Genomic DNA, 27,187 nt, shown 5'->3' with positions numbered 1-27,187 from the left:
ACATAAGAAAGAAATACACTTACTCAAAAGTTTAAAGACACATTTCTTTTATTGTAACATAATAATATAATAATATCCATATTTGTAAAGCGCACGATTACCCGTTAGGGTCTCTAGGCGCTGGGGGCTGTCGGGAAGATTAAGCAAGCTATTGCCCAGAGTTACATGGTGCTGGGCTAACCTGCCGCCGGAGCCGGGGATCGAACCGTGATCCCCAGATTCCGGAGTCAGTCGCCCTGGGCGCGGCGCCACACCTTAACATGAGATTTGTTGCATCCTCACGTACCAAATATTGCTCGTACACTGGTTTTTACAGCCTGAGCCAACTCCAGACTTAGTAGGCTCGCATAGATGCCAAGGTTTCAGATTGCTTATGTGTGACATGTTTAAAATGTCATTGTACTTATGAGTGACATTCGGCGACCGTGAGTGACACTTTCTCGCAAGCAAAATCAAGTAATGTGGACAAAGGACACACACACACACACACATATATATATATATATATATATATATATATATATATATATATATATATATTCACTGAAAAAACCATAGGTTATAGACCATATATAGTTAGGAATTAGCATTTAAAAAACCTTATTTTACTCACACAAAACCATTGAAATTCCATATATAGTTAGTTGTACTAACTATATATATCGCGCACCCGCAATCCACTGCTGATGATGTCACATATTACATCATTCATGACATGGTCAGTGACATCACTGATGACATCACTGATGACATCTCAAATGACAAATCAAATCAAAAATCCTAACTATATATACCTACTGGCGACCGCCAGTAGGTAATATATATATGAAATTTTCAGGAAAATGGCAAATTTTTTTTCTGAGCAGCCCCTGAAAATTTTGGGGGGGTTTGTCAAGGGGGGGCCGAGAAAAAAGGGGGGTCCCAAAACGCGTTTTTCCCATGTTAATTTCCATAGGGCGGTTGGCCTCACTTTTAGCCCGAACGGAGGTTTGCGAAGCTGATTGGTCATTCTGTCACTGGGCTATAGTTGGGCTACATCTGGCTGATATTTGGGCTACATTTGTTTTTTTGTGTGTCTGGCGGCCATCTTTGGGCTACATTGGGCTACATTGGGCTTCATTGGGCTACATTGGGCTACATTTGGGCTCCAACATATATATAGGCCAATGTAGCCCAATATATATTTTTCAAAGTTAATTTTCGTAAAAACCACTGGAGCATATATCTTGAGACATAGCAAAGGCACATCGGGCTACCAGTCCCTACAATTTTGCCAAGTTTTGTGGAAATCCATTCAGCCGTTCGAGCTAAAAGTGAGTCCAACCGCCCTATGGAAATGAAGGAAATGAATGGGTAATTTGTAATTAGCAAATAGCTAATCGCAAACTAGGAATGGTAAAGAATCGCTATTTATTCCTTAAAGTTCGCTATTTAGGAAATGCAAAAAACTTTGATGATACATATGGCGGTTCATCTCTAACAAGATAAGAAGCATAGGGATACATTTATGATGACTGGCGCATCACCAGGGATGTGTTAGTCATTCTGTGCCGCTGTTCCGTCACCTATGGTGTGCTGCATTTACAATGCGGCGCATCATGGGGCAAAAACAGCACAGATGCGTGATGTATCTGTGCCGTAAAGGTGGCGCATTGCTGGAGTTGTATCGCAAGTGTGATGAAGCTCCAGCAAGGGTCGGGGGTGCCCCTGTCGCAGGGTTTCTGTTCTCACACAGAACTGTGGACAGAGGATTGGAACCTCGGCGAATTAGGGTGTCCCAAAACTCACGTTAGTAATCAAAAACTCCTTAGCAAGCTAGGTACAGTGTCACATTGGATATAACAAACTCTCAATGTTTAGACAATCCAGAATATGAACTTATAGTACCTCAGGATACGTGGAACTCATGAACAGTCGGTCGTTATATATTTCTTAGAAACCAGAACATGGAGTTAAGAAGAACACATGTGTATTTGAAATGTTTATTTACTAATGCCGTCTTCTCAGGCGTAGTATCTTAGATAATAGAAGTACACATATTATCAGTAGCAAAAATTACCAGCATAGTTACTAGTACATAAAAAGCGAATGGTGATAGTATGTTAACATGCTGTAAATGAATAAGAGTTAGCAACACTTATAAGCAGCCGCGGGCCGTGGAGGGAGTTACGGTGGGGCAGGGAGGCGGGGAGGGGGAGGGGCAATGTAGAGAGGGCTCCACCCTGCTTCTCCCCCTCCCCAGGCGTAGTATCTTAGATAATAGAAGTACACATATTATCAGTAGCAAAATTACCAGCATAGTTACTAGTACATAAAAAGCGAATGGTGATAGTATGTTAACATGCTGTAAATGAATAAGAGTTAGCAACACTTATAAGCAGCCGCGGGCCGTGGAGGGAGTTACGGTGGGGCAGGGAGGCGGGGAGGGGGAGGGGCAAGGTAGAGAGGGCTCCACCCTGCTTCTCCCCCTCCCCGCCTCCCTGCCTCACCGTAACTCCCTCCACGGCCCGCGGCTGCTTATATCTCACCCTCCCTAATACACATATTATATTATTTGCTAAGAAGGTCTCTTTGTGTTGGTTTAGGGCGTGCCCATACTTTAGTGTCTTAGATTTGAAGGAATCACATCAGCATACACCAGCTCTCTCTTCATGTGAACCGCATCAACTGTTGTGTATGTGTGTTCGGCAAAGCAATATAAAACCCGCCTCATGCCCAGAATTGGCAGAAGTTGCACTTATGTTATGAGTATGAAGTCGTGGAGATCAGACCTCATAACAATTCTGTATCGTGTTGTTCTTGAAACTTTAGCACTCGCTGTACAGATATAGTTTAACAAGCAAAGCAGATAGTAGAGCAATAACATATTATTCTCATGTAAACCACGATGAACTACTAGGTGGAAAGCTAAAGCAACAACTAAGTGTTGTGTGCAGAAGTTGCAAAAAAGGAAAAATGGCGTTTAAACCGGTAATGAGCCCATGCTAACTTAACACGGTGTAAAGATATCCAGGACCTAGATGACACCTCCCCATGATCCGGAAACGAACTGAATAAGATAATAGAAGTGCCATCTCATGAGAGCAGATTGCAAGTTTATATGTGGACGGTCCGCAAGGTAAAGCATTAAAAACTAGGAAAATTTAATGCTAAAGAAAAATAAAACAGCCAAGTACTTTATCGAGTCTTAAGCCAATAGGCAAGGTAAATAATAAAAACTTGACAAATAAGTCAATGAATTGTCAATGAAATGCTAGTACTCAGCATATCAAACATGAAAAAGGTCTATGACATAACTGTGTATGCAAAATAAGCTGCAACAGCCTCCAATAGGAAGTCACCGTCTTCATCCGAAAACAGTTCAGCCATCCAATTTAAAAGCGGAAAAGAACATACGTGCTCTCCCAGCACCGGATCCTCTATCACCATCAGAGGACAGCTCGGTGGGTTTTCAAGAAAGCTCTGTTCCAAGAAAGACTGTGCTGCCGCCAGTAAATTCCAGGGACCAAGTAGTCCATGCATCAATGCCACAGCCATAATCCTTTCGCCAGGACAAACCAACTCGTGAGTAATGATAGGAGTCATCAGCTGATTAAAGTCGACGTCAGGAGAAACCGGTCCGCAGAGACACAAATCAATGGCCCAATCGAAATCACAGGTCAGGCAGTGAAATACAGGCTGGACACAGGTGAAGTAGGAGAATCGAAAAGATAATCCATATGCCGTGCTTAATATCGCCAATGGCATTGTGCCATAATATTCTAGCATGCGATTGCGGAACAGTGTCAGCAGCTGCAGGGTGGGAGGTTGCATAGGAGGGACATCCATATTTAAAAATGTAAAAAAGCACAAGAGTGTCCGCTGGTAATGCAAGTAAAAATGCCAATCCACGAACCAGAGTGGAGAAAATAGAATGAAAGGAAGCAGGGATGACTCCAAAGATTTTCTCAAATGAAGTCACGAGACCACTGGTAACAACTTTAAAAAAGTGCGCCAGGGCCTTTGTGGAGGATGCGTTAAAGATAGTCGGAACCATCTTGCTGAAATTGAAAGGCAAATCTGAATTGAAAAGGGTGTGCACCTCTGTACGGGTGTTCGCTATGTGAAGCACGAAAGTTTCACGGGCCGAACTCAAGGCCACCTCTCTGTGAGACAAAAGAGCTCTTATTCTTGCCATGCCGTTGAAATCTGTCCCAAGGTTGGTATTTGTGGCCAGATTGAAAACTCCCTATGTTCATGTGTGGGAGGAAATAGAACATTTTTGCAGCAAATAACCCGTTCACTTACTGTTACGATAAAAGGAATACTTTTAATTAACTCAGAACAATCTTCATTATTGAGCATCAAATAACTACCATTTTCCAACAACTTGAACGTGGGGATGATAGCAGGAACTGGCGTGCCTTGCAACACGCAAGCCATATTTGGTCGGTGTTTGTTGCATGAACCGTGTAACTGTATGTGCCTACACATTAGTGAATGATCTGGCGTCTCAGTGCATTCCTCTCCATTCAGATAAACTTCTTGATCATCTTTGAAACATCTGTATGTGTATGGAAGCGACCAGACCTCATGAAGAAAAGCACTACCTAAAGGTTCATAACGACCTATTGGTATATATTTCATACAATTTGAAAACTTATATAAAGCAAAAGGCAGCGTTATTAAACCGTGGATAAGGCACGTTGCCAAAAAACCCGCAATCCTCTGCTGATGATGTCACTGAGCATGTCATGAATGATGTAATATGTGACATCATCAGCAGTGGATTACGGGTAATAGTATCTCTAGTTTACTCCCCTATAGCTGTCTTTCTTTTAACATAAGTGTCTGTTTCCTTCCCTTATACTTACTGTTTTTGGTTCGCTTCCGGTTCGCGTACCGGCGAGCGAACTGGGAAGCGAACTAAGAGAAATAGAGGTTGGCACAGTTCCAAATATTGTACCAATTTTTTAATAACGGGGAGGTAGTTCTGAAAAGAACTTTTTTTTTTATTGTTTTTGTTGTTTTATATTTTTTTTATTATTTTTCGGAACATTTTTTTACTTTTTTTGAATTTTTCTGAACAGTTTTAGATTTTTTGGGGTTTTTCTTGGAGGGGGCAATGAAAACGATTCATTGTAAAGGGCTCAACAGGAGCAACAAAACAAAAAAAGAAGTATTTATTATTTTGGGCGTTTCGTACAAACTTGCATATGATAGTCAATAGCTCTGTTGATCAGAGTGATGCTTTTTTCTCCGTAGGAAATGAATCCATCGCAAAATACGCAGATGTGTTTTACATCACCAAATCTCATTTGTATATTTGGCACCATCTCCCTGCCCTCTGGTCCCGTTACTTCCGGTACAACAGATCTTCTGGCCATAATAGGGAGATTATCTAGGTCGTTCCGAAACTGTGCAGCACTGTAGTTGTTAGGATGCCACCTAGTCATATGGCGATGCATTGTGTAGTTTCCGAAACTGTATTTTTTGTCGGTCCCTCTGGACAGTCTATCTTGACATATAAGGCAAGTTACGTATCTTGCATTTACTTTTTTCTGACCTTTGGGAATTTTTAAAAATTGCCAAATGAAGTTTTCTTTCCGGTGAGACGTCCTGGGCTGCTCAGGCAAAAACTGCCTCTCTTCGTGCTCGTCGTCCTGTTCCTCTTCTTCCTCTTCTTGTTGAATTATAACTTGAGCAGGTGGTCCACTCTTCCTTGGATGTGGTGGAGGTGGTGGGGAAGCACCAGCTGAAGCTACTAAAGAAGCCATTGCTCAGTGATCACAAAGGGTCTTTCTCTCACAATGATGAAAGTCAGAGTGAGGAAAGAAGGAGGGATTTTCATCATTTGGGAAAAACAAGAGTTCTCAACCAATCAAAAGTGTTCATTTTAGATTATATGACCTAGTCTTACATCATTAGGAAACCAAAAGTGAAATGAACCAATGAAAAGTGTTATTACCAAGTCACATGACTTGCTGTGTTTACGTTAAGCGCTTTGCAGGGCCTCCCGGTTTGCTTCCAGAAACCTGCGCTTTGCGACTCGGTTCGCGTACCAGTTCGCTAACGTAGCACGTCATATGACGTATCACGCAACAACGTGAAACGTCATGCGGACGGGAGGCGTCACGATGTTGTTTTCTAACGCGGCACTTGCGGTAAAGAAACGTTTACCGGCTCGCGGTCTATTTCGCGGCATCAAGGTCAGCTAACGGGAAGCTTCCCGATTCGCGAAGCGGGAACGAAGAAAAAAAAATATTTTAAAAAAAAATTATTCATAAACATATAAAATATATTTTTGGATTTAAAGAAGAATACATTTTACAGCTACAGATATTAGCTGTTAAAAAACCAATGAAATTCACAGAAAAAACCATAGGTTATAGACCATATATAGTTAGGAATTAGCATTTACAAAACCTTGAAAATTCACTGAAAAAACCATAGGTTATAGACCATATATAGTTAGGAATTAGCATTTAGAAAACCTTATTTTACTCACACAAAACCATTGAAATTCCATATATAGTTAGTTGCACTAACTATATATCGCGCACCCGCAATCCACTGCTGATGATGTCACATATTACATCATTCATGACATGGTCAGTGACATCACTGATGACATCACTGATGACATCTCAAATGACATCACTGATGACATCACTGATGACATCTCAAATGACATCACTGATGACATCATGACACACCAATACCAGTTACTACATACGCACTCACTGATTCCTACGTCTACACACACATTCACTCATTCACCCATACAATCACTCATACATACAGTCACTCATTATTACAACACTATCATATGCACTCATACACCTATGCAGACAGTCACACACTGCCACTCATCCATGGAGTTACTCACACACCAAGTCAGTCCTGTAAAGAATCAATCACACTTCAATTTCTTCATCTATACAGTTAAACACAGAACACTATACTTCAGTGACATCACTGATGACATCACTAATGACATCTGAAATGACATCACTGATGACATCTCAAATGACATCACTGATGACATCATGACACACCAATACCAGTTACTACATACGCACTCACTGATTCCTACGTCTACACACACATTCACTCATTCACCCATACAATTACTCATACATACAGTCAGTTATTATTAGAACACTATCATATGCACTCATACACCTAGTCAGTCCTGTGAAGAATCAATCACACTTCGATTTCCTCATCTATAGTTAAACACAGAACACCATACTTTTCACACATATACTAACACATACTTACTCTCTTATACAATCACTGATACAAGTACACATTGATATGCACAGAGTCACACACCTCCCAGCCAGCCACACACACACTCAGTCTTCCATACATCCACTCATTCTTCAATATGTAAAACGTATTTAAACTTTACAAAAACACACAGACACTAGATGATGTCATCAGTGATGTCATTTGAGATGTCATCAGTGATGTCATCAGTGATGTCACTGACCATGTCATGAATGATGTAATATGTGACATCATCAGCAGTGGATTGCGGGTGCGCGATATATAGTTAGTGCAACTAACTATATATGGAATTTCAATGGTTTTGTGTGAGTAAAATAAGGTTTTCTAAATGCTAATTCCTAACTATATATGGTCTATAACCTATGGTTTTTTCAGTGAATATATATATATATATCACACCCATTTGAGGACCGAGAAACTCTGTAAGATCATCTTAAAACTGCTGCAAACCACTAGAAATGGAAGGGCATTAACTTCGCAGGAGGTCCTCGTTGTGATAAATTGATGCCAAATTGCCAGTTTAAGAAAAAGAGCTTGTGAAGAAGGTGAACCACAGCTGCAGACTCTGGACCCCAACTCTCCTCATCAGCTGTGTGTCAAAGAAACAGTGCTGCGTCCCCTACGCGCTGGTACTGGACACTGGTTGACCCGACCACACCTCCATACGACATCCTGCTCTTGAACACAGTGAGTGAACACTGTGGTGATGGGGCCCTAGGCCCACATGGTGAAGTAAAGGACGACACAGGACACCAGTTAGGGAGTGGAACTCTGGCCTCGAGCACGTGCTCTCGGGTTCTTTTATTAGCAGCGTCACCTGACCCAGTGACGTCAGTGGTGGGTGGGTGCACAGTGTATGGTTACACTGGAGAACAACTAGACTGTGTCTTTGCAGGACACTACATCCCTCCCAAAGTTCAGGGAAAAGAAAACGAAATGTCCAACCTGCAAGAAAATAGAATAATAACAATTTACAGCCCCAACAGATTTTCTGCAGACGATCGGCTGGGAGAACGTTGAAAACAGTTCCTGGATTACAAAGTCAGTCAGATGAGCTTCACCTCAGCGGTGTACTTCAGATCATCCTTGTCTTGCTGCGCTTATGTACATTGTTCAACACTTGGGGTACCTGGAGCAGAATGGGATTTACCCTTGAGGGGTCTCGCAGGTGTTCCTAGTCCAGTGGATTACAACGCTTGTTGGTTGTTGGAGACGACTATGGCACGAGAGGTCTTTCTTGGGATTTGCTGATCTTGATGCCTTCACACCTCCGTCCGGCCAAGTAACTTCCGACTTGCCTTTCTTGCCGGACTCCTCTCTCACTAGAGCCTCGAAGACTGGCCTCTCCTGCTTGGACTCTTCTCTCACTAGAGACGCTGGGAGGACCCACTTGCTGGACACGATGGGACCGGGTGGACCGTGCGGGGCTTCGCATGAGCCGCGCAAAAGCGTCGCTGAGGAACTGCTAACGGACTCACCGCCAAGTCTCTCATGATGTCCTCAGGGTATTGATGTCATCCGCCAGGATGGTCTTGCCATTAGGACATGGGTTCAGTGTCTTCACCAGACCATTTCTCCGTGCCAGGTGTTCACCTGGGGCCTTCGTGCTTCCTGTTGCCCGTCGTGGAGCTGTCGCTGCTGCACCTCTCCCATCCGGATTCCTCTCTCACAGGACATGCGGCCGAGGCCCTTGTCCCCTGGACTGCCACATGATCGCGTGGGCTGTGCGGGTCGCTGCGGAACTTCGGACATGGCCACAGTCGAGTCTTGTGTAGTCCACAAGGGTGGATTGTCTAGTGCTCGGGTATGCTCTGCTTTGGCAGGCTTCAGGTTCACGGGGCACCCATATAGTTCTTCAGTGGTTGGTCTCCTCGAATGCAGGTTGTATGGATTACTGGGATCCAAACGGATGTTGCGATGTTCCTTGGACAGCACCGATGTTCATGTGTGCTGACTGTTGCGATGCTCCTTGGATGGCACCGATGTTCCTGTGTGCTGTGGTTCTCTCTCTTCCTCTGTGGAGTGATGTTGTGATACTCCATTCTTCCTTTACGTTTTCTTCCTCGACGCGGTCCGGTCTTCTTTCTTGCTTACTCATGCTAACCAGGCTTCTCCATGTAGCGGGCCCTCTACATGTCGTCGCCTTGGTCTTGTCCATGTGGTAGGACACTATCTTCCCCTGGCTTGTTGACTAGACCTGTCGTCGTACCTTCCTGTTACTTGATCACTTCTGTTGCCTTCAATCAGGATACCCTTCTTTGGTCAATTCCATCGTGACCCTCCTGTCTCGTCGGGTTCCTTTGGCTCTACTCTTCCTCCTTCCTTATCTTTATGGCGTTGCGCCCTTCCTTTCCATGTTCCTTCTTGCGACGTGGTCTGGTCCTCTTGTTGTCGTTGGCCTTCCCGACCAGTCTTCCCCAGGCGGCGTGCACTCCACCTGTTTCTTTCTGGTCTGGGCATAGCTCTCCGGCATGGTGTTCTTCTCTTCTCTGACTGGACCGTTTGTCGCGATCTTCTCTGTTATTGCTTTTCTTTCCTTGGTGACCAGACTGGGTGGTCGGCTTTCATCTTGGGCATGAGTTGTCATGCTGTGCTATTTACTTTGTGGTCGCTATTCACCGTCACGGTGTTTTGGCGTTGGCGCGCTTTGTCTGAGCGGAGGAGGGTTGCGTCACCGCTCCTGGTGCAACTCTGGTGCATGCCGCCATGCGTGCTGACGATGGCGCTCTGGTTGCTGCGAGACGTCGCTGTCTCTCTTGGGGACCTTTGTGCGCGGTCCCGTGGCGGTGGCGTGTCGCTGTGCAGCGTCACTCTGGCGCTCTTGATACCTGGCGCTCCTGGCACGTTCCGGCGCAGTGCTGCGCGGTCCTGTCGCGTGGGTGTGGAGTTCTGGCACTCCTGTCGCGTTCTTGCGCTTTGTGGTACGGTGCCTGCGTTTTCTGGCGCGTTCCTGCGCTGTCTCCTTTTGTCCTCAGGAGGTTGCATATTGACGTGGCGTCATTCGGGCGTGGCTGTGTCCTTGTGCTTGGACAGATTCTCCTTGTGCTGTTGCGCAGTTACTTTGTGCTTCGCTTTTCCTTGTGCACTACTGTGCTTCAGTGGAAGTGCCTTGATTCTCTTGCTGTAGGTCACAGCAGCCTGAGATTGCTTCTGTGGCAGAACGCTGGTGGCTCTTGACACTGTGCGTAGCTACAGTCCTAGGGTGACTGCTGGTAATCAGGCTTGGTTATGGTGCTTCCCTTGTGACCCTGTCTATTGTTAGAGGCAGAGTCTGTGTTGGGGACATGACAGGGTGTAGACACTGTGTGCAGTATATTTTGTGCAGCGGGTGCAGTGCTGCGATTCCGCCACTAGGTGGCAGTCTGCGTCTTTGTGTGCTGCTCTGGAGCTTCGTTCAGCTTTTGCCAGATGGATCTGAGCTGCCGGTGCTGGGCTACGTGGATGACAGGTAGGTCCTTTTTATTTCATTGGTCTCTGAGAGGGAGAGTGAGCATATGCCGGTACCAGCCTCCCTACGTTCGTGGCAATGTGCTTGGGGCTCCCCTGGCCTCTGGAAGGCTTCCTCTTCTTTTTCCCCCACTCCCTGCCCCTCGCCACAGGCAGAGTTTTCACAGGCTTTTGGGGGAGGGGGTAACTCTGTCGCTGTGGGGTGGGCAGTCTCTTGTTGCTCTACCCTCGCTGCAGGCCCCTTCAGGTCCCGGGCTGAGGAAGAGGGGAAAAGGGGGGCTGCTCTGATGGCCGCGGGCAGTCTCTTGTGGCTCTCCCCGCCGCCGCAGCCTTACTTTCCTCACGCAGTGCGGCGGGGGAGGGGGGGTCGATGTCCGCTGGTTAGGCTGCGCAGAGGGGGTTTTGCGCTGCTCGTACCTGCTGCGGGTCGGGCGCTATTCTTCCTCGCTTCTCCCCCCGCAACCGCTTCAATTGCTGCGCGGGTGGAGGGGGGCGGCTGCAACCGGAGACACTGGGCCCCTTATGGGGCTGCACACACTTCGCGGTGGTCGGCGATGCTGTAGTCCGGCCCCGCTTTCTCCCTGCTGAAGGCTCCGTGTGTTGGGCTGGGCTCCACTTTGTTTACTTAGTGCCCGTCAGCTCTCTGCACGCTGCGGGCGCTTCCTTTGGACATTCACCCCGCCGCCTCCACTCACACACGCGGCGGGGCAGGGGATGCCTCAGGCAGGCCGCGGGTGGGCTCCGCTGGTCCTGCTTTGTTTCAAGTTTATTTACGGCTGCATTGCGCCCGTCAAGGCGCTCTGGTCATGCGGGTGGGCTCCGCTTCATTTACTTTTCACCCTCGCAGCGGCGGCCGCTCGCCACAGATGCTGCGCTGCGGGGGACAGGAGGTGCTACAGGCAGGCCGCGGGTGGGCTCCGCGTGTCTTGCCTCAAATGTTCATTCACCCTCGCCGTACTTCATACACACGGCGGGGGACACGGCAGGCAGGCCGCGGGTGGGCTCCGCTGGCCTTGCCTTATTCTGAGTTTATTTTCGGCCGCGTTGCACGCAGGCCATGCGGGTGGGCACCGCAGTTATGCAGTCATAAGAGGGGGCTCGCTCCTGGCATGCGTGGCCCCCTCCGCTCACCTTCGGCTGGCTGCCTTTTCGTCCATGCGGGTGGGCACCGCGATGGTCTTCCTCGTCACGGGTTCGGTGGCGGCCGATGCAGGTGGGCTCTGCACGGCTCTTTCTCTTTACCCCAGGTAGGGGCGCAGTCGCGGCCGACGCGGGTGGGCTCCGGTCCGTCCGCTCTTCTTCACCCCACGCAGGGGGCCGTGCAGGCTTGGCTCATAAGGTGTGGGGTAGGCTCCCAGTCACCTTCTTGTCCGCAGGCAGGCCCGGGGCTCGGCTTACGCCCTGCAGGCCTCTCGGCGGCCGTCGCCGCTTCCCCAGAGGGGTGCCCTGCACATGGGCACTTCCCTTCTCCTTTTCGGGGATTTTCAGCTGCGGCACGCGTGGCATTGCGTTACCGCCTCGTCGCCAATGTGGTGATGGGGCCCTAGGCCCACATGGTGAAGTAAAGGACGACACAGGACACCAGTTGGGGAGTGGAACTCTGGCCTCGAGCACGTGCGCTCGGGTCCTTTTATTAGCAGCGTCACCTGACTCAGTGATATCTGTGGTGGGTGGGTGCACAGTGTATGGTTACACTGGAGAACAACTAGACTGTGTCTTTGCAGGACACTACAAACACGAGGTCTGCAGTTATACGTGTTTTAGTTTGAAGCAACGCTTTCACTTTGCTGATGTATGAAATACAGGCCAATGTTGCCTATATATGTTTAATGAAAAGGCACATTTTCTGCCCAATAATTTCGACCACGAAGGGACTCGAACCCTCACTCTTCTGATTCGAAGTCAGACGCCTTATCCATTAGGCCACGCGGTCACTGATTAAAGCTCTCTGCTACAGATGTGTCCTCGCGCACCCACTGCCTGACGCACTCTGCTTGTGATGAGGATCAAGGGGCCCAGGGGCCCGGCTGAACGTGTGTGCTCCTAGAAGGGAGAACTGCCTCTTCTGTGCAGTCCCCCAACCCCCCACTCCCCTCTGCATACCTGTTCAATCAGTAAGAGAGACCACAACATCCTTTAGAAACCCTGCGTTTGTTCGTTTAAACAAATCATGGTTACTGCATGTCATGGTTAAGCAAGGATTTAAAAAAAAAAAAAAATGTGTGCAGAAAGAGAAGCAGTCTAACACTTCTGTTTTCTATAGTCCCTTCCTGTTTTGTTCCTCTGTAGCGCATCGGTGCAGCAGCCTCGAAAACTGTGCGTTTCTGTTTGTGCTGAACCTTACACAAGACTTTTGATTCCTGGACCCGTTGTTTCTTTTTACTTCTCATCTGTGCCAGTGAATGGCCATAAATGTAATAAAGAAAGATAAATGGAGTTTCTCTTTTTCTGCCTGATCTCGTAGCCTCTCCTAAAGTCAGATCCACTGAAATTATGCGATTGACTGGCTGCAGCAGCAATTTTCGCATAATTATAGATTATCCGCATTTGCCACATAATCCACCATCTGCCACATAATCTGTAGATTTTAACAAAACAAAGTTTGTTCCTAGCTCAAACAATTCAAAAGTTACTAAAAGCGCAGCGGCATGTGCAGTGGATGGCTCTTTGCAAAGGTTGACTGGTCACCCTTCTGAGGATTTTTGCTATATTTGGTAGTTAAACTGGTACTAATGAGGTGCTCAATAACATATAATTAAAAAGGAAAGAGAGTACCCTTATGTTAACACCCACAGGAACAGGGTAATATTGCAAAAAAGGAAATTGGATGTTCCCTGGGTTTTTGTTTCTAATGGGGAACCAAAACAATCATTCGTCTCTTTGTATCGTCACTCAGCCACTGGCTCACCCCTATGCTCTAGTAGAACCACAAAAACATAAATTATGTGTACAAACTTCAGAGTCTTTATTATAAAAAAAATTTGTTTAAAAAAGTACTCAATACATTGTAAAACATATACTTATCAGAAATAATGAAAACAATATTCATCTATTCAGTGGTGCCTAGATTTCAGGATTATTGATCGAATACTTAGGCATTCAGATATACAAATTTCCACAATTTCGAAACATCAGTTACAATAAAAAGTAATTATACAATATACAGTCAATACATCCCCTTCGGGGTAGTCGACGCGTTTCGGTGGTTGTGGCGATAGGCCCCACCTTCCTCAGGACAATTCTGTTGTACACTTATATCTCTTAAAAATATCCCTTTTTGATTAGGGCATCTGTATGTGATAAAACTTCTTCTTTTGGCGGCTTATTAAAGTCTCGCTCTTTTCTTGTTAGCAAGGTACTTAGTTTTGCTCACATTATTTTTCTATTTTCATTCCTTGGCAGTTGCGTTCAATTCTGCCCTTAGTTAGGATCATTAGACGATTACACCGGTGTAGTCTTCTCTTCAATTAACTCAAAGATTTGGAGTTTTATTTATTCTCCATTGCTTAAGTTCTTTCAGGAAGTGGTATTATCAATTAACCATTTCTGTTTGGGGAAATTCTGCTGATTCAGACTCGCGTTGTCGCCTTTCTAACGCTTCCACCGGTGTGCATTCACGATTTTAGTTCCTCGTGAATGCACACCGGTGGAAGCGTTAGAAAGGCGACAACGCGAGTCTGAATCAGCAGAATTTCCCCAAACAGAAACGGTTAATTGATAATACCACTTCCTGAAAGAACTTAAGCAATGGAGAATAAATAAAACTCCAAATCTTTGAGTTAATTGAAGAGAAGACTACACCGGTGTAATCGTCTAATGATCCTAACTAAGGGCAGAATTGAACGCAACTGCCAAGGAATGAAAATAGAAAAATAATGTGAGCAAAACTAAGTACCTTGCTAACAAGAAAAGAGCGAGACTTTAATAAGCCGCCAAAAGAAGAAGTTTTATCACATACAGATGCCCTAATCAAAAAGGGATATTTTTAAGAGATATAAGTGTACAACAGAATTGTCCTTAGGAAGATGGGGCCTATCGCCACAACCACCGAAACGCGTCGACTACCCCGAAGGGGATGTATTAACTGTATATTGTATAATTACTTTTTATTGTAACTGATGTTTCGAAATTGTGGAAATTTGTATATCTGAATGCCTAAGTATTCGATCAATAATCCTGAAATCTAGGCACCACTGAATACATGAATATTGTTTTTATTATTTCTGATAAGTATATGTTTTGCAATGTATTGAGTACTTTTTTAAACAAAATTTTTTTTATAATAAAGACTCTGAAGTTTGTACACATAATTTATGTTTTTGTGGTTCTACTAGAGCATAGGGGTGAGCCAGTGGCTGAGTGACGATACAAAGAGACAAATGATTGTTTTGGTTCTCAATAACATATAATACACCAATGGTCTCCTACATGTGTCTATAAGCAAGAAGGTAGTGCCTCTCTCAAACCAGATAATATAACGGAAACCTAACTGGGGAAGACATCCCTTAAGGATAAGAACCCTCACTCACCCGAAGGTGACATGCTTCATCATATGGGTCCTCCTTACCAGTGATGAAACCCTAGTCAAACACTGGGAGCTACTACTTCGGTGTTTAAAGAAGGAGCTCAGAGATGTTTTGAAGGATGGCAAACCCATAGGTGAGATGATGGATGTAGTGGGGTATGCAGCGCTGTGTTAAGGAGGGTGTGAGTGACGTTAAAACTGACTAAGTAGAATCACTACATAACTTTATTATTGTGTTCTACTTGACAGGGTTAAAATACAGAAAAAACAGCACAGTGGTATGGATATAGAACCACTGTCACTAAGTGGTCGACATGTTTCAGCCTATTGATCTTTATTAAAGTATCAGCGGCTTTCTTCAGGACCAGATCTAATGTGTGAAAATTGCTGCTGCAATAAAGCGAAAAAGAGTGAAAAAAATATATAGTATTTATACAACACCGGTATTCCTGCGTTTTCTTTGTTCTGTCAGATTATACCCAGGTATCTATACGTACAGAAAAAAGGGGGGGAGAGAGAGAGAGAGAGAGAGACACATACAAGTTGCTAGGTTATCACATATATCAATCTGCATACTCAGTGCATATGTCACTATATTGCAGAAAATGTGCTAGAGAAACAGTCACTAAAAACATGGACTTACACTCAATTGTAGGATAGTCCTGCCTCACCTCTACCTGGCAGGCTGCTCTGGAGGGAGGCCCCGCTCTATAGGGAATAATATATCAGTGTCTGAATCAAGTACACTTATTCTCTATTCTTAACAATCCATTATGGCTATGGCAAACAGGAAGAAGAAAGTTTTCATAAGTGTAACACAATAAGGACCCTCATGTGTTAAAGAGAGTAGAGTGGATGTGGCATCTTAAGTTTAACAAATTAGACTCTATAATACAAGAGGAAAGGTAAAGTATCCTATTTAGAATAGTTCCTATTTAGAATAGATATGTCAAGCACCTAGTGTCCAAAAATAACTATTTGTCTTACCTATCCGTCGGTACCTCGTCTCCTGCAAGAGCTCGCCCCGGGAGGTACCGACTGGAAGGTGGACTGTTGACTTTATAGCAGCCCCGTAATTGATTGCAGCCGTGCAAGGGCTTTCTGGGGCCTAGTGGGAGGGTAGTCTTCGCGAGGTGCTACCAATGCTCGGACACTGTTTACAATTTTAACAAGCATTGGCAACGCCAAGAGGTTTTGCCTCTGCAAGAGCTACTGGCTTGACAATTTCTTCTAGCTTGTAACATCTGTTTTTAAACAAAGACAACACCCTTATTTTACAAATATTTAGTCTGAACGTAGCAGTGTGATGTTCTGGACTGTTATCAGTGATGTTGAAATTACTGTATGTGGCCTTGTTTGTAGCTGGCAGCATGACTGTAATAAAAAGCAGTTCATTGACCTTACCAGGTATTTGTTTTAGCTTCAAAGGAGACATACAATAACATGTTGGTGGAGGAAGAGCTGTGCCAATTGGACGCCCAACTTTGCAAGTTAGGAGATCGGTTGTCATTGCCAGTGCTTGATGACTACACACACACACACACTTAATACTGTGTCTTGGTCCTTTCTCTATTTCCTGAACCATAGAGTAGAGCCTCCTCTGCAAGGGACGGAAGCGGAATTTGAGGCGCTGGCTCCAGGGAGGCGGGCAGAGAAAGTCTTGCTTCGTCGACTGTGTGGAGATTCGGGTAGAGCTTACTAGAGCGGAAAATAAGAAAGATTCGCTCTGTTTCGTCGGTATTTGGCTCGGGGACAGGGAAAAGAGGCGGTGTGATTTTTGTTGCCTCTGCGCGCTTTTGGTTATCTGCAAACGCCACGCTTTTTTGCAAAGGCTAGAAGCCTCCTTAATTTGCGGCGCTTAAATATACCCCCACATGCATCAATCTAGGATTTTGCATTTCTTAAATAGCGAAAATTAAGGAATCGCTATTTAGGAAATGCAAAATCCAATGCATCAAGAAATCCTATAAGTTTTTAGGATTTCTTAATTTTCGGAAATTGCGATTCCTTAATTGCGAATCGCAATTAAGGAATGGCATTACATTGATTCCTATGGGCCTAGAGGCCCATACGAATCAATGCCGTTTTGCATTTTTTTTTTTGCACTCGCAATTTGTTGATGCATTGCAAGGGTGCAGAGGGGGGTCCAAAGGACCCCCCCCCTGCACCCCTGAAATGTATTTTCAAGTGCATGTTTCACACACACATGTCCTAAGGACATGTGTGTCTCTAACATGCAAGTTTAAAAAATTCATTTTTTTGCTTTTTTTAAAATGTTCGCAAATTAACACGAGGGTCAACCTCGTGTTAATTTGCACTTCCAATTTTAAAATTCGCAATTTTTAAAAAAATGATGCATTACATTTAAGGAATCGCACAAATGCGATTCCTTAATTGCATTTGCATTTTTAAGAAATGCAAAAAATAGCGAATTTTCCCCCACATGCATCATTGTGACAAATTGCGAATTCTTATTTGCGAAAAATAAGGAATCGCAAATAAGAATTCGCATAATGGGATGCATGTACTTTTTCGCATTTTTTTTGCGATTCGGTAAAAATCGCAATTTTTACCGAATCGCAAGGAAAATGCGATTCCTTATTAGCGAATTCGCATTTTGTGAATTCGCTAATAAGGAAAACACACACATGATGAATACTGAAGTCAATGCAGTGTGCCTGCCTCTGAAACTAATTACAGACACCTGTGGGCTACCTTCAATTTGAATTTGGCAGTTTGGGGAGTGTGTTTGGAAGCTGCTGGAGAGGTTCCTGTTTTCTCTTGTGATTATGGAGTCAAGCAATGAGGTCTTGGAGCACCAGCAGCAGAAGCAGCAGCCCAGGAAAAGGAAAGTCAAATTTAGTGACAAAGAATTGGAGATACTAATTGAGGAAGTCACAGCTAAGCATGAACAGCTATTTGGTAAAAATTCTCTAAAAATACCTGAGGCTTTGAAAAGAAAAATTTGGATTACTATACAGGCAAAGGTCAATGCTGTAGGTGTCGCCCACAGAGACATCAGCAATCTCCAGAAGAGATGGTATGATTTGCGCAGCAGAGCCAAAGAGAAGATTGCGACACGCATTAAATCATCAAGGAAAACTGGTGGGGGTACACCAAAAGACATACCAACTACCCCTTGGGAGGAACTAGTAGAAGGGACTTTACCTACAGAAGCAGTGATTGGAGTGTTTGACATAGACACCTCTGAGCAGCCAGGACCAAGTCAAGGTAAATTTTATCTGAAATCAGGGTAATGTTATTGACTGCATCAGTTGTTATTAATGTTGAAATGTTAATAATGTGAAAACTACATGTTTGGCCAAAGTGTATGACATTTATGGCAAATTTAGCTTAAAAGAATTGCATCATGGGACATGTAGTTTTAAAAATATTTCTTTATTGAAATCAAAAAAACAGGGTCCATTCAGAAAATTAGTAGAGTCACTTTTAGGAGTATTTGTGAGCCATGCCTCAATATATGAGTGTCATATGTTAACCTGTAAAAAGAAAGTAGGCATTGGGAAAACTTTTCTAACAGTTTACTCCCACTGTCTCATTTTCAGATGCAGAATTGGATGCTGAATTCATTCAATTTGCAGAGTCATTTACACAAGACCTATTAAATGATGCTGGAAATAACTTTGACCCACCACCTTCACCCACTGTGGAACCTCAAAGTCAAAGACGCAGACTGCGTCAACTGGTAGACACAGAATCTGAGGCAGAGGATAATGTGAACACTGCAGTCCCAAATACAACAGTGAATGCAGAGCCTGCCCAAAGGGTCCCAGGCAGGCGTCAAAGACTGCGACAATTCTTCCGGCGTCGCAGACGTTCTTTCCAAAGTCATGAAGAAATGGATGACATTGTAAATGGCAGTGTCATTGAGAGGAAGTTATTAAAAGTACAGCGCCTGCAAGGAAAGGATATAAGGGTTATCAAGGGTACAATCACCAATATGGCCAAAGACATTAACAATATGAGTACAGCACTTGTCAACATGGTCAATGTCTCCTCAGACAAAATGGAACGCATGACATCAGCAATAGAGACACTATGTCAAGCAATGCAGGGCAACCAGGGTGCAGTTTTACAAAGAGCAACCGTAGTAAATATGCATTCCAACACAAGAGCCATGCACAGAATGTGCAATAACACCTCAAAATTGATTGAAACTACTGTTGACATTCAAAAGGAAATGATGAAATTTTATGGAGAGCTGTCCTCTGGCATGAAGTCAATGCAAGGCCTCATTTCAGAGCACCATCAAGGGCCAAGTACTATAATTCAACCAGAGTCTGCAGTCACTGCATCTTCTTCAGAAAATGCAAATGTAAAAATCAAAGCAGCTTCAGAAAGAAGAAGTGTCAGAAATGTAGCCAAAGATACCTTTAAAAACCTTAATTCAAACCCTGTGCAGGTTAAAGCATTGGGGATAAGTGGAAGGAAAAAATGAATCATATGTGAATATTTTGGGAACCTTATTTTGCACTGTTTTTGAATGTCAATATCCATACCTTTGAAGATTAAATTCAAATGACATTTTTGTTCACAAAGAGCAGATATGTTTGAATAGAGGCTCACATTAAATTACTTTTGACCTTCAATAAATTCATAAGTTACAGCAAAAGCATGTTTGTTCTGTGTCATACCTTTAGTTAAAAGTAATGCTGAGTTATCTCTGCTCTCCTTCTCCTTCCCTCTGCTGCATCAGGACCATTGATTCTAGGTTGGGGTTGGTGAGGTTGGTTGTGGTTGTTTGGGATGTTGTCTTCAAATTCCAATCCAAGGCCTCTTTTCATGGCTACATTGTGCAGCATGGCACAAGTGGCAACAATTTTGCAACAGACATCAGGACGATATTGTAATGCACCTCCAGTTTTATGAAGTATTCTGAATCTGGATTTCATTATTCCAAATGTCCTCTCAATCACATTTCTGGTAGAGATATGAGCTTGGTTATAATTTTGCTCTTTGCGGGTTGTTGGGTTGAGATAAGGAGTCAGGATAAATGTTCTCACACCATAAGCACTGTCACCTATGGAAAAGTTTACAACATTTAATTTGATTGCTAACATGTCAAAACATTATTTGTCTGAAAACAATATCAACAACATAACATGATAACTTACCCAGCAAATATCCATCTCCAAAATGTCCAGCTTCCAACTTTGTGAATATGGCACTCTGTTTAAATATGTAGGAGTCATGAGCACTTCCAGGGAAACTAGGAACTAGGTCTGTGATTATGGTTTTTGAATTACAAATGGCTTGAATGTTCAATGAATGATACAATTTCCTATTCCTAAAAATGTACTCATTGTGAGAAGGTGGGCATATGGGAATATGAGTACCATCTATGCAGCCTATGACATGAGGGAAATGAGCCATATTATAGAAGTCCAACTTTGTCTGTAAAAGTTCCTGCTGAGTACTTGGAAAAACTATGTAATGCCTGATCCTCAACAACAAAGCATTTAAAAAATGTCTGAAAAACCTTGAAAGGGAACTCTGTGACACCCCCCCAGCAATGGCAATCACACCTTGAAATGAACCAGAAGCCAGAAGATGTAGGCAACAAAGTACTTGGACATGAGTAGGAATGGCTTGTGTTCTAAGGGTGGGCCTCTGTAGTATAGGATCCAAATCAGCAATTAATTCCAGTATAGAATCAACATTTAACCTGTACTTATCATACATTTCTGCCTCAGTCTGCCCAAATAAATTAATGGGCACCCTAAATATCCTTTCACTCACTACTCTGCGCCTCAGAGCAGCTCTCGATCTCCGCCTACGTGCCAAGACTATGACTGCAGCCATGGTGAAAGAAAATGTAATGGTCAGAGTGTCACTTATATACCAAGAGGGATCAAAATCACATGTGAGTTTGGATTGGAAAAAAATAACACCAAGTCTGAGCTCTTCTTATTTTAGGTAATGCTATTTGCGAATTTACAGAGAATCGCAAATAGCGTTTTTTCATGCATGCCAGTTTTTCTAAAAAAAAAGCGATTCCTTAATTTTGCCACTTATATGCGAATTCGCAACCAATATGCGAATTCCTAAAATGCGAATTTTCTCAATAATAATAATGCATCCCAATATTGGATTTTGCATTCGCAAACGGCCAAATTCTGCGAATCGCACCGTTTGCGAATACAAAACACAATGATGCATGTGGGGGATTGACACTCTGTTTGATGCATCCCAAAAACGTATTTAGGAAGTGCAAATGACCGAATTTACCGATTCGCACCGTTTGCACTTCCTAAATAGGTTGATGCATGTGGGGGATAGTGCTTTGTTTGGGAGAGGTGGTGGATAAAGTAGACCTCCGCTCCTCTCTGAGCATTAACTACTTTGCCATTTTTTTTAAAGGTTCGAATGGAACCACCTGTGAGCTAGATTGCCTGAATGTGCATGCGTCGTTGTTTGAGACACAGCAGCAGATGTGTGTGTGTGTGTGTGTGTGTGGGGGGGGGGGTTCTCACATCTCAACCACAACCATGGAGCAGACTCCATGGCATTTTGTGATTTATTATTTCTAAAGTGCGCGTGATAGCCTATTCGAAGGTGTCTGACTTCGTTTTGAAAGACGTGGCATTGGAATTTACCTGTGCAACCCTGAACAGACCTGAGGCTTTGATAGCTGCACCGCCTGGTGGAAGACTGTCCCCAGCCCTCTCTGGTGGCAGGGTGGGGTGGTCAGGGAGCCGCGGTACAGGTAGAACTGGGCAAGCTTCTCTGGCAGCAGGTGAAGGACATTAAATGAGGGGATGGGGATTTTATCACCTACGTTAGAAGAAACAAACATGTAAAATAACCTATTTATTGCAGAGTCATAGTGAGACAGTGAAACTCCAATAATACACGAACTATGGGACATGAAAATCTTAAGTTTTATGTAGTATTAAAAATGAAATTACAATTTGGAGGAATTCGGAAGCAATTTGTGCTCAGGAAATACATTTATAACCACTATATAAGGCAGGAAGGAGCATGTTTGTGATAGAAAGAGAGCACTCACAAATAGCTTTGGGGTGTAGAGTAAAACGTTTCTGAAACTAGTTTTCCTTGTGAAGAAAGAATTGGTTTATGTGCAAATGTATACATTTGTTGCACTTACACATGTTGGGCGTCCATCATGCATACAAATGGAACAAGTGAATGTAGAGGGTAATTCAATTTGGTGCAGCTGTTTTGTGTAGTCCTTGTGGTTTTTGTGATTCCCCAGGGAGTCAGAAAAGTACACAATAGCTAGTTAGTAGGTCTATGATTTGCACATTTCTAACTTTCTTTAAAGTATTTCTAAACCAAACCTGAAATGTTTGAGGCTTGATGGTTAAAAGTAAAAGATGTATTTTTGAAATACAGAAAGCAGAATGATTTATAGCATAACACCTAATTGTGCCAAATGTGTCGAGTTTTATCGCTAAATATGTTAGACTTTTGAGATCAACTGTAAACCATCTAAAGGATAAGATTTAAGAATTAAAATATGCATCCTAATGTAGGACGTTAAGAGACAGTGCTGAAAAGTATAAGACTTTATGGTGAAAAGCACGCCATGCCATCTGTGACTGGTCTACGGGGAATCCCACCTGGTCTATCACACGAGTGTATTGGTACAACAATCTTGGAATCATGCGGCAAATTACAGTGGTCATGCCCTGCGTGTGGCGTACACGGCAGTGCACGGTTCTACCCTTTGTCTTTCTTGTGTGCCATGTAAGGGTGGTTGGTGGGCTGGCAACCGAGACCTCGACGCTCTGAAGCACAGGGCGGACCCCTGGTTTATGAGCACCTATGTTCACGGGAAGTTTAAAACTACGGGAAATGTTTCTCCTCGTAGAAACTTCTACCAAAAATCACGCCGGTCAAATTTCATTTTTTCAGTCACCGCCATTGCTTTTGAAAGAGCGTATTATAGCACCTCGTCACCAGCACGGAGCGTCACACTTTAGGGTATTAGTGACAAAAAGAGTGCCTGACCCTCTGCCCCGCTTTCACATTCACCTCTCACCCCGAGCGGATCTGTGAGCAGCCCCCAGGTAAGATAATGAAACAGTGAATGCACACAGCGCACGTGCACCCGTGAAAATGTGCGTTTGTGTTGGGGATTTCCGACTGTGAGAGTACTTGTGTGGGATTTTGTACCAGCGCGTGGCTGTGTTGTCTGTGGTTGGTGTGTTCACTCTCTTCCTGCCACCCTGCCCACTCTTCTTGTTTAAAATAAATTTGCTTCAGCTGCCTGTCCACTCTGCTTAGCTGACTGTTGTACCTCTCCGGCATCATTCTCCCAGACACATTCTGCCTAGCTGACTCTGGTGTCCCTATGTCCAGTTTCACCCAGCCCTAGTCTGCCCACCCTCCCTCTATTACTACCTCTCCTGCAGTTACATTGTCCCTCAACCTTGTGTCCCCTCCAGTGTCAAACTGGCACTTTTATATATCTACCTATATGACATCTGGCCATTCAAATCATATTGCCCTCCGCTAATTTCTGTTCCTCTCTGATTACAAACTACATGCTAAGACACTGCCCTTTCTGTCCCTGGTGCCCGTCCCTCTCTACCAGCCCAATCTTCCCAGCCCTTCTGGTAATTACGGCATAGCAACATATCCCCAGTCATGTCACATTTCTATACTAAGCCAATTCACAGCCCTCTGCATTTGTCTTTCAACACGCATTTGGATTTGTTTTACCACACTACCTCCTCATATCCCACTCTGCTCCGTCGCCTGCCCGTCCCTCATTGCTCAGCCTAGCTACTGCCCATTTGCCTATGCTCCCACACTGTCTATCCTTCAAAAATAATCTGGTCGACTCTAACTCCTAGGCCACGGTTTCCCCCAAATCAGATGCAGCCTAGCTGTGTCAGGCCACCTCATGCCTGTCATGCCAACTCCTGTTCCTTTCTTCTCAGCCATCCTGTGTTCTTCTCTAAGCAGCTTTCCCATTTCTGATGACCAATCGTCTCTCCCTGTCCTTTCTTTGCCCAGCCTCTTTGTCAGTTCCCTGCAAACCTCTTCCTGTCACTTCTACCCATTTTCTGTCACTCTCTTCTCAAACCGCTTCCTGTAACTCTCTTGCTAAGCCACTTCATATTCCTCTTTTACCAGCCACATCTTTGTACCAGTCCAGTTCTGCTCTTTCTGTCCAGGCAGTCCCTCTAGCCCCTCTCTGTCCATTAACTTCTCACTTTTCTATTTCCAGCCACCTTAATACACTCTGCTTACTCACCTTCAGCCCCTTTTGTTAATCCAAGTCTTGGTCCTGTCTTTTGGTTCTCTCCTCTTGCCCATTCCTTCTCCAGACACCTTTTTTATGCCATTGGACTGCCTCTTTACTGCGTGTCTCCAGGTGGCCTTTCCAGGACTTCTTTAAGATTATTGTCCATACAAGGGCTGCTGCGTTATTTTAAATTGTTCCATGGCACTACGCTTACTTTAAGCTGCCCCTGCAGCACTGCCAATGGCTGTTACTCTCAAGATGCTGCATATCTAGCCAGCCCCTGGATAATGCTCCTTCACTCTGTTACCAGAGTGCTGCAGCTTTGGGTGCTTCTATGTTAGGATGTTGAGGATAACTTCACTTAATGATACACAGTTCCAAACCAACACAATTACACAACACATACCTCCAATCCACACCACAGAATTCCACATCATGCCACAAAATTCAACAGCACACCACATAATTAAACTCAACATGCCACTTCACAACACATAACCATCCACATAAGTGCACTTCATGACACACACTCGCACTCCACATAATTCCAGTACACTCATTACATAATTGCTATCCACATAATTCTACTGTGCACCATGCCACACAATTCCAGAACTAATAAGTCTAATCCAACCCACAGCACATGGGAAAAAGACATTGTCATTTAAAATGCCAATAGCTCTAGCACTCACAAATGCGAGACGTATTGCATTGCAAATGCTTGTTCTTTTAGTTGCAGCACTTGATAAGAGTGTATATGTGTGTGCCGGCCACCCTATTCCACTCTGTGTTCCTTGCATCCTCCTGAGTTCTTGCTTGCTCCTGACCCCTTCTGTCATTGCTTGCCTTTTCATTCCCGTGGGATAATCGAGGATCAGTCTGGCTGCAGCGTTCTGGGCGGTCTGGAGTTTGCGGAGGAGTTTTTAGTTGATTCCTGCATAGAGGGCGTTGCCATTGTCCAGTCTGCTGCTGATGAGGGTGTGAGTGACTCTTGATCTGTAGTCATAGGGGGAGGGGCGGGTGATCAACATGAATGTCTTGCATGATGCAGAGGTTGCGTGCATGGTCCGTTGGGGTGGGTGGGTGTCCGAGGGCAGGGGGCCACCAGGTGTCGTTCAATGCGGAGGGGGTGGAGCTGAGGATGAGGACATCTGTTTTCTCCGAGTTGAGTTTCAGGCGGCTGCTCTTCAACCAGGTTGCAACGGCTTTCATCCCTTCTTGGAAGTTGTGCCTGGTGATGTCGGGTTCCTTGGTGAGGGAGAGGATGAGTTGGGTGTCATCGGCGTAGAAGACGATTTTGAGCCCTTGGTTTCTGACGATAGTAGCGACTAGGGCAATGTAGATATTGAAGAGGGTGGGGCTGAGGGAGGATCCTTGGGGTACTCCACATCTGATCTGTCAGTTCTGAGAGGAAGGGTGGGAGTCGTATTCTCTGTGTTCTGCCTGTGAGAACTGATCGTAACCAGGGTAGGGCCTTTCCTTGGATGCCGCTGTCGTGGAGTATGGTGGCTAGTGTGCGGTGGGAAACGGTGTCGAAGGCTACTGATAGGTCCAGGAGGGTGAGGGCTGCCGTTTTCCCTTGGTCGAGGAGGGCGCGGATGTCATCTGTGGTGACGAGGAGGGTGATCTCTGTGCTGTGGTTGCTGCGGAATCCAGATTGAGAGGTGTCTAGGATGTTGTTGGTTTCAATGAAGTGTGCTAGCTGGGTGTTGACTGCCTTTTCGATGACCCAGGCTGCGAAAGGGAGCAGTGAGATGGGCCCGAAGTGCTTGAGGTCCGTCGGGTCTGCAGAGGGCTTCTGTAGGAGGGGATTGACTTCGGCGCGCTTCCATTCTCCTGGGATTGTGGCGGTTTCGAGGGAGCAGTTGATTGTTCGACATTGTTGATTGTACGATGTAGCTCAGGTGCGATGGTTTTGGCAGCCCTGTGGAAGTTGAGCAGCGAGCAGGGGTCAGAAGGTGCTCCAGAGTGGATGCTCTTCATTGTCTTTAGGGTATCTTCTGTCGTGAGTGGGGAAGTGGCAGTCCCCGGGCCGAGAATGGCCCAGGAGGAGGAGCCATGCGGCACCCTCCCATTTCAGAGTTTGGCCCCTGGGGAGGTTGTGGTCCTGGGACGGTTCTGGTCCTGGGACCTCAGTGGGTTCTTGAGGCCCCCCAAGCCAAATATAAAAAGCGCTGGGGAGGGACTGGGGGGAGTCTTCATAGCCCCCCTATATTATTGCAATTAGCCTCGAGGAGATGGCTCTTAGCACAAAATAACAAAAAGCACAATCTACATAACAACGTCTACCTTTCTGCCAAGTTTGAGGTAATTCTATTCAGTTGTTTGGGCTGTAGTAGTGTTGACAGGGTTCGATGGGAATTAACATTGCAAACACACCCTTTTTTCCAACCCCATTTTTCTCAGCCCCCACTTTACAAATCCCCCCAAAACTTTCCATGTGCAACAAGATTTACCGGAGCACCTTTTTTAGGAAAAAGTTTGCGAAGATTCGTCAAACTGTGCCAAAGTTGTATAGCTCTAAATGTGTGTGTGTATATATGTGTGTGTGTATATATGTGTGTGTGTATATATATATATATGTGTCAGTGTGTAATTGTGTGGATGTGTTTGTGTATATATGCGTGTGTGTGTGTGTATGTATGTATGTGTGTATATATATATATATATATATATATATATATATATATATATATATATAT

At 44.6% G+C, this 27,187-nt stretch overlaps 1 long non-coding RNA gene and 1 other non-coding gene across 2 annotated transcripts in view; both read right to left on the bottom strand.

The window, feature by feature from the left end:
• Window positions 1-12,582: 12,582 nt before the first annotated feature.
• TRNAR-UCG (transfer RNA arginine (anticodon UCG)) lies at window positions 12,583-12,655 on the bottom strand. Its single transcript has one exon. It is a non-coding gene; the product is annotated as a tRNA-Arg (tRNA).
• Window positions 12,656-18,700: 6,045 nt separating this feature from the next.
• Window positions 18,701-27,187, bottom strand: part of LOC144767750 (uncharacterized) — a 45,392-nt gene continuing 36,905 nt past the window's right edge. Inside the window, exons 2-3 of the long non-coding RNA XR_013598334.1 lie at window positions 19,903-20,288; window positions 18,701-19,163 (exon numbers count right to left, since the gene is read on the bottom strand). This is a non-coding gene — a long non-coding RNA (uncharacterized LOC144767750). The remainder of the gene's footprint in view (window positions 19,164-19,902; window positions 20,289-27,187) is intronic.

The sequence above is a fragment of the Lissotriton helveticus genome, chromosome 7 (assembly GCF_964261635.1).
Source record: "Lissotriton helveticus chromosome 7, aLisHel1.1, whole genome shotgun sequence".
In the NCBI taxonomy this organism is placed as follows: domain Eukaryota; kingdom Metazoa; phylum Chordata; class Amphibia; order Caudata; family Salamandridae; genus Lissotriton; species Lissotriton helveticus.
This window is presented reverse-complemented; position numbering and strand designations above follow the sequence as displayed.